Raw genomic sequence first — 8,848 nt, 5'->3', positions numbered from 1 at the left:
AGACAGATTTACATACAACTGTTTATTGGGAAAAAAAACATAAGAAAGTATATTATGTGATCTGTACAGATGTACTCTTTCCTTGATCATATGAAAATGCAGTCTTTTTAGAAGGTTATAGCTATTAAATTTAGAGAAGTACCAAACAACAAATCACTTTAAGCAAAACTCTTCATTTTTCAGAAAACAGTATGATTTCACATTTTCTATTTTGGCATAGATTTTAATTCTTTCCAGTGGAACCTAAACCTTCTGAAGGCCTTTCAGTTTCATCCAGAGCTTGAACTTCTATTTACGGATAAAAAATCCATTCACAGAAAACTTGTGCAATTTGATCACTTTTTTTTGACTTCAAACCTTTCTTTACCCAAATTAAGCACTACAGCCCCACCATTTCCTCTATAACCTTCGTCTGTGACACCAGCTCCTGTATCTATAAAGTGTTTTGCAGCCAGGCCAGACCACTGAGCCACTCATCCATTGCAGCCAGCAGGAAGAGCAGTTTTCACAAGCGCTTACTCCGTAGATGGTATTGTATAATCGTAGGCACTATACAGGTTATAGTCTGCGGTCAGCCAAGACCCCTGGTTCAGGGCCATGGCATTCTTGGAGAGCAGGCAAAGCACAGCTGCATGCTGCCCTCCTGGCAGGTCAGGCCTGCTTGCTGGGGGAGAAATGGCAGGTGTCTTTTCAGAGCAGGGCATAGCAGAGCAAAAGGAAAGCAGAGGAGACAGTCCAGGGAACAAGAGAATACAGGATGAGCCAACATTTGCTTTGATTAAGTGACAATTAGCACCAGTGTCTCCATTCTGTATAGGTCTGTTCTGCTAGGGCCTGGAGACAGACCTTAGTCCAAAACAATCACCTAATATGAGTTCACTTATCACAAATAACTACATTTTGTAAATGGGGAAAAGATATCAATAGACACTTCCCCTAAGTGGACATATGCATGACAAATAAAGACATGAAAAATCATTGTTCATCATATCTATTAGAGAAGCGAGAATTAAACCATAAAGAGATAGCATAACACATAGTTTAAAATGACTGAAAATTTCTCAAAAAAGATATTACTAAGTGCTAGCAAGGATGAAGACCAATTTAAAATCTGATGTGTTGCCAGTGGGAATTATGAAACAGTACAACCACTGTGGAAAATGCTTTGGAAATTTTTTTTCTGACTTTACAATCTTTACTGCATTTATTTTTAAAAAAATTTTAATTATGTTTTGGTTCTTTGGTTCTTCCCAACTTTTATTTTTGTTTCAGGGGGTACCTGTGCAGATTTGTTGCATGGGTATATTGCGTGTCACAGAGGTTTGGTGTACTGATGACTTATCACTCAGGTAATCATCATAGTATCAGATAGGTGGTTTTCAAATTGTCACCCTACCCCTAGGCTCCACTCTCCACATTGGTAAAGTAGTTTCCAGTGTCTATTGTTCCCTCCTTTGTGTCCACATATGCTCAATGTGTAGCTCCTACTTATAAGTGAGAACATGTGGTATTTGGTTTTCTGTTCCTGCATTAATTTGCTTAGAATAATAGCTCCAGCTCCATCCATGTTGCTGCAAAGGTCATGATTTTGTTATTTTTAATGGCTGCATAGTATTTCATGGTCCATATATACCACGTTTTCTTTATCCGGTCCACCATTGATGAGCATCTCCGTTAATTCTATGTCTTTGCTACTATGAATAGTGCTGCGATGAACATATGTGTGCATGTGTCTTTATGGTAGAACAATTTATATTCCCTTGGGTACATATCCAGTAATGGGATTGCTGGGTCGATTGGTAATTCTGATTTAATTTCTTGGAGAAATTTACAAACTACTTTTCACGATAGCTGAAGGAATGTACATTCCCACCAGTAGTGTATCAGTTTCCTCATGACCTCAGCAGCATCAGTTTCTTTTTTGACTTTTTATTAATAGCCATTCTGACTGTTGTGAGATGGTATCTCATTGTAATTTTAATTTGCATTTCTATGTTAGTGACGTTGGACACTTTTTCCTATGCTTGTTGGCTGTGTGTATGTCATCTTTTGAGAAGTGTCTGCTCATGTTCTTGGCCCATTTTTTAATGGGGTTGTTTTTTCCTTGTTAATTTGTTAAAGCTCCTTATAGATTCTGGATATTAGACCTCTGTTGGATGCGTAGTCTGCAAATCTTTCTCCCATTCTGTAACCTTTCTGTTTGCTGGGCTGATAGTTTCTTTTCACGTGAAGAAGTTCTTTAGTTTACTTAGGTCTTATTCTCAATTTGGGGGTTTTTGCAATAGCTTTTGGAATCCTCATCATGAAATCTTTGTCAAGGCCTACATCCAGAATGGTATTTCCTAGGTTTTCTTCTAGGACTTTTATCGTTTTAGGTTTTTCATTTATGTCTTTAATCCATCTTGAGTTGATGGATTAAAGATGAATTCATCTTGAGTTGAAACTGGAAGGGGCTCAGTTTCAATCTTCTGCGTATGGCTAGCCAGTTATGCCAGCACCATTTATTGATAGGAACTCATTTCCTCATTGCTTGTTTTTGTCAATTTTGTTGAAGATCAGATGGTTATAGCTGTGTGGCTTTATTTCTGGGTTCTCTAACCCGTGTTAGAGAAGAGTATCATGTTTTGGTTACTGTAGCATTATAGTATAGTTTAGAGTCAGGTCCTGTGATGCCTCTGGCTATGCTCTTTTTGCTTATGACCTGTGTTAGAGAAGAGTATCATGTTTTGGTTACTGTAGCATTATAGTATAGTTTAGAGTCAGGTCCCGTGATGCCTCTGGCTATGCTGTTTTTGCTTATGATTGCTTTTGACTATTCAGGTTTATTTCTGGTTCCATATTGAATTTAGAATAGTTTTTTTCCTAATCTGTGAAAAATGTCATTGGTAGTTTGTTAGGAATAGCATTAAATCGGTAAATTGCTTTAGGCATTATGGCCATTTAAATAATATTGATTTTTCCGAAGCATGAGCATGTAATGTTTTCCCATTTGCCTGTGTCATCTCTGATTTTTTTCAGCAGTATTTGTAACTGCCATTGTAAAGGCGTTTCACCTCTCTGATTCGCTGCATTCCTAGGCATTTTATACTTTTGTGACTATTATGAATGCGATTATGTTTTTGATTTGGCTCTCCACTTGGATGTTGTTGGTGTATAGAATTGTTGCTGATTTTTGTACCTTGATTTCGTATCTTGAAACTTTGCTGAAGTTATTTATCAGATCTAGGAGCTTCTGGGCAGAGACTATAGGGGCTTTCTTGGTGTAAAATCATATCATCTGCAAGGAGAGATAATTTGACTTCCTCTCTTCCTATTTGGATGCCTTTTATATCTTTGCCTTGCCTGATTGCTCTGGCTAGGACTTCCATAATATGTTGAATAGGAATGGTGAGAGTATGCATCCTTGTTTTGTTCTGGTTCTCATTGGAGATCACTTCCATCTTTCGTCCATTCCATATGATGTTGGCTGTGGGTTTGTACATAGACGGCTATATTATTTTGAGGTGTGTTCCTGCAGTGCCCAGTATGTTGAGGGCATTGTCCATTGTGGACACATGCATGACAAAGAAGCCCATGAGAAATTATTCTACATCACAGCTATTAGAGAAATGCAAATTAAGGCATAATGAGCTACAGTAACATATATTTGAAAATAACTAAAAAAATTTTTAAAAGACATTACTACATGAATGTTTACAGCAGCTCTAGTCATATTTGAGAAAACCTGAAAATTACACAAATATATTTTTGTGGATAAATGGACAATGAAGTTTTTGTGCATCCATACTATGAAATAACTACTCTGCAATAAAAGGCATGAACTACTGGTATGCACAACAAGGTGTATCAAACTCAAAGGTGTCTTGCTGTGTGGAAAGAGCCAGTCTCAACCAGGTACATATTCTATTTTTTCTATTCATGTGACATTCTTGAAAGAGAAAACTGAAATGGTGAGTACAGATGAGAGCTTCCCACTATTAGTTGTAGACATGTGGGTATAACTGTAAGTGTATAGCAAGTAAAAGGGGTTTCTTTTGGAGAGGAGGGTGACGGAATTGTTTGTATGAAGATTGTGATGGTGGTTCCATGAATCTACACATGAGCAAAACCCACAGAACTGGACAGAAAAGGAAAAAAACACTGTTTGTCCATTTAAATAATAAAATTGAAAATTAAAAAGAAAGCTGGAAAAACAGAAAAGTAAACTTTTAAAAACTTTATGGGAAGGAAAGTTACCCTGGATAAATAGGGAAATTATGCAATGATAAAAGAGTCAATTAACAAAAAATACATCATAATCCTGTTAGTTCACCTAAAAGCATTGTTTTAAAATACATGAAGCATCTGATAGAATTGAAAGAATAAATAGTCAGATTTACACTTGCATTTGGAGATTGCAAAACTCCTCTCTGAGTAAATGATTGAAGTACACAGAAACTCTGCAAGGTTATAGACCAACCCGAATAACACAAAGAACCAACTTGAGCTGACTGGCTTTTACTGAACACGTCACAGAACAACAGCAGGATAAATATTCTTTTCAAGTGTATGTGGAATTTTTACCAAGATGGACCATAAAACAACCCTTAACAAATTTAAAATAATTGAAGTTGTACAAAATATACGTTTTAATACAAAAAAGTATGCATTTCAAAGTATACATTTCAATTTAATAATTGAAATTGTACAAAGTGGAAATTTTAAAAATCCAGAATAAAATAAAATAAAAATATAACAAAGGACATATTTGTAAAGTCTCCAAGTAATTTTAAATAAACAACACATTTTTACTCTTCTTTGTTTAAAAAATTATTAAGGAAAATGAGAAAATATATTCTGATAAATAAAAATGGTAATATGATGTTTTAAAATATGTGGAAATCAGCTAACGTAGTACCTAGAGGAATTTTTATCTCCTTAAGTGCTTATGTAAGAAAGTAACAAATGGCTCAAAATAAAACATCTAATCATTGATGTTAAATAATTAGGAAAATAAAAGTAAATTAAACCTGAGGAAAACAAAAGGATTGGGATGATATAGACAGGAAGAGAAAAATTAATGAAATTGAAATTTCAGAAACTTCTGGAAACAATAAATGCAATGGATGAAACCAAGTGTTATTTTTTTCAATAGATCAGCCTAGCTAAAATGTCCCATGGCAATATGAGAAATTTGAACAATATAGTTGTGGAGAAACAACGGCTATGAACGCAGCCAGAAGTAGAAGAAGCTACATACAAACTCTAATTTGTTATGATAACTACACTCTTCATTTCTTATAGACGGTTCTGAGAAGGCCAGTTTTGCCTTCAAATTCTCTGAATTTGCAAGTGTCTACCACGTAGCAGATGCTTTCAAATGCATTAACCCATCAAATTGAAGAAGATACTGCAAAAGTTAGCAGGGAGATTTCACCTTCCATACTCCATAGCATTTACTGCACTTCCCTTTGCAATGCCATCTATCATCTCAGGAGGCTGCGGATTTCCTCCTTCCACCTGATGCAGGGGCAGAATCTTACCTGACATATCTGCTTCTCTCCACATAACTGTTCTTGCCTAAACACCTGTGCAGGTGCCACTAGTCACACTGAAAGCCAGTATGTCCCTGGGTGCAGATGCCAGACAGGAGGCAGTGGAAGAGTGATTCATCATTCTTTTCAACTTCTAGGTGGCATGTCCATCAAGGACACATTTCTCATACCCCGGGAGGAGCCCAGTGTTTGTAAGAATTCAGCTTTAGAGGTTGGGTGCTCTTCTTCTACCTCTTATGAAGGAATGGAATTTCTGAGCACTATCTATTTGTTTGCCTGTTCAGTTCCCAGCTTCAGATAAGAAGCCCATTAAAATCCTACTGCAAATACGTGAGTGGCTTAAAAATCTACTCTCCACCTTCAGGGCTGTTTCCCAAGAGTCAGGAGATTATGGGCAAAGTATAGTCTATTCACAGCCCATTGGGAAAACAAAGAATGTGTATAGAACTCCCAGGGAGGGAGGACCAGGTGGCTGTGGCTGTGGGACAGGACCGAAGGTGAGCCGTGGGAAAGCTAGGGGGGTTCCGCAGGGGATAGGGATGCTCCACGTTCTGGGGAAAGCAGGGGATTCTGTGCAGCCTCCTGAGGCAGCAAGGAAGAGCAAGCACCAGGCTGGGCCTCTGAGTTGGAATGGAGGGCACGTGAGGGCAACCAAGAGAAGGGTGTTGTAACTCGGGAAAGTGTTGGGGCCAGACAGACATGCTGGCTGGGAGTGTACTTGTCCCTTGTGCCTTTGACGGAGGAACCAAGATGTGGATGAGCACTTGTAGGCTCTCCCATAACATCTTTCGTAGTAGGTGCTCAACAGAAAGCACCCAGCAGTCAGCTCCCAGGGGCCCCAACACATGCCACCCAAATTCTGTTTGATTCTCATTGTCACCTTCTTTTGGCCTGCTTTTAGTACTTTGTCCCCAGGGTCCTTCCTTTTGTCACCTGAGAGACATGATGCAGTAGTGAGAAATGAACTACTGCTCAAGAAGTGGGCCTCAGGCTGGGAGGAGTGGGAACAGCTTGGGCTCCAGTGGAATCAGACTAGAGATCTGGTTCCAGCCCTGTTACTTACTACCCTTGTGATCCTGGGACATTCTCAAGCCCTGTGAGCCTCAGATTCTTCATCCGTGAAGCATGGGTAATAAGCCTTGACCAATAGGGCTGTTGGAGTGTATGTAATGTAAGTGATGCACCTGGCTCAAGTCCTGACACAAATAAGAAGTTTACGGAATGGCAGATGGCTTTTATTTCTAGTATTTGACCCCAGATCCTAGTATTCTGGGATTTTCTTATTGTTGTTGTGGTTCTCCAGGACTTATCAGAAACTATGCAGGCGAATAGGACATGGAACAATTACTTGGCCAAAAAAAAGGAAGTTTTGTCAATGAATTTCAGTTAGTTTACCCTCTCACGGGGCATACTTCAAAATTTCAGTGTGCAGAGCTCTCCCCCAACTGGAATGCAACTCAAAGCTCTTAGAATATGAGTCAAGAATAAAGTCCTTCCCTCTCTCTCAGCTTCTTTTACATCCAAACCACTTTTTTCATTGATTATGTCACGACCCAAAATCTTTCCCTTGTTATAATTGGCCAAATTGCACTTCAGATAAGCTAGTTAGAATGTCTCTTTAATAGAGTCAGCTCTGGCTCTCACAACCAGGAAGAAAAACACCTGGCCAGTGGCATCTGAGCCTCACATCCCAGGAGATTCACGCTTCTCTCTAAGGAAACCCTTCCGGATGATGGGTATCCATCGTCAACTTCATGTGCCGTGTTCAACTGCACTGAGACAAGAGTGCAGGACACCTCCCATTCCTGCCCCAGGAGGAGATGCCTCTCTGTTTCATCCACCACCCAAAAGGAACTGCTGAGCAGGTTTCCCTTCCAAGCTTTTCTCTCATCCTCTGAGAATCTGGCTCTGGTCCTACCCCATTTCACTAGAATCAGCTCTCCCAAAAGGTGCTGCAGTTTCCCAAAGCCCAAAAGGCCTTGGCTCAGGGCATGTACACTCCACCACTCTCACCTGTTGCCCCACACCCTCACCCCTCTCTTATTTTTCCTCTAGATGTTGGAGGACATCTGTCCACCTTAGTTATATGACTGCAGATCCTAGACTCACCCACCGTAAGGTTAGGGGTGGGCCTGGCTTACCTTAGCATCTCCAATACTAACTCAGGGTCTTCCAAATAGCAGAAGCTCAATGAATGTTGCAGGACGAAATGAGTCAGTGAGCAGGGGAATGTATTTATTCATATTTAAATCAATTACATTCTCAAAGAAGCCAAGCTAATCCAATATATATTAGCCAAGCAAATATTTATTTCTTAACTACACAGAATACAAGAAAGACAAGAATTAACTATAATTTAATTTTTTTTTTTTTTTTGAGATAGAGTCTTGCTCTGTCGCCCAGGCTACAGCAGTGCGATCTCGGCTCACTGCATGCTCTGTCTCCTGGGTTCACACCATTCTCCTTCTCAGCCTCCCGAGTAGCTGGGACTACAGGCACCCACCGCCTCACCGGGCTAATTTTTTTTTTTTTTTTTTTTGAGACGGAGTCTCGCTCTGTCGCCCAGGCTGGATGGAGTGCAGTGGCGCGATCTCGGCTCACTGCGAGCTCCGCCTCCAGGGTTCACACCATTCTCCTGCCGCAGCCTCCCCAGTAGCTGGGACTACAGGCACCCGCCACCACGCCCGGCTAATTTTTGTATTTTTAGTAGAGACAGGGTTTCACTGTGTTAGCCAGAATTGTCTCGATCTCCTGACCTCGTGATCCGCCTGCCTCGGCCTCCCAAAGTGCTGGGATTACAGGCATGAGCCACCGTGCCCAGCCAATTTAATTTCTTTATTTCTTTATCTCACCCATTTTACCGCTTTGTTCTTTCACATTATAAAAGGTACTTAATCCTCTGCTATGTTATGTTGTCCCAATTCAAGAAATAACATAGATTTTCTTACATAAATAAAAAGCAATGCACTTACTTTTAACTATATAAAAAACGGTAAGTCTGCCTACTGTCATACATGAAATGAATGTTGAAGTTCATTACGCCATCCATTAAAAGGAACATTTGAATGACTGCAAAAGGAAACAAAGATAAACCTCCAAATCGCCCAAGAGAACAGGAACTGAGAGATGGTCCACCTTGTATTCCCTCACACCCAACACACTCCCCACTACTGAGAACATTGACTGCTCTCTTCAAACACAGAGTGAAGAGTGGGCCTCATGTAACAGGACAGGGAAGGTGGTGGATGTGTGGAACGTGCACTGGCCCAGGCCCTCCCCCAACCTCCCCCACTGGCCCTGGCTGCAACTTCTGC

General features: G+C 40.1%; 1 pseudogene; it reads right to left on the bottom strand.

The window, feature by feature from the left end:
- Positions 1-223: 223 nt before the first annotated feature.
- Positions 224-704, bottom strand: LOC129529852 (deoxyuridine 5'-triphosphate nucleotidohydrolase, mitochondrial-like; annotated as a pseudogene).
- Positions 705-8,848: the final 8,144 nt, after the last annotated feature.

Source organism: Gorilla gorilla, chromosome X (genome assembly GCF_029281585.2).
Source record: "Gorilla gorilla gorilla isolate KB3781 chromosome X, NHGRI_mGorGor1-v2.1_pri, whole genome shotgun sequence".
NCBI lineage: Eukaryota > Metazoa > Chordata > Mammalia > Primates > Hominidae > Gorilla > Gorilla gorilla.
Note: the sequence above shows the minus strand (reverse complement) of the source record. Positions and strands in the feature narration are given on the sequence as shown.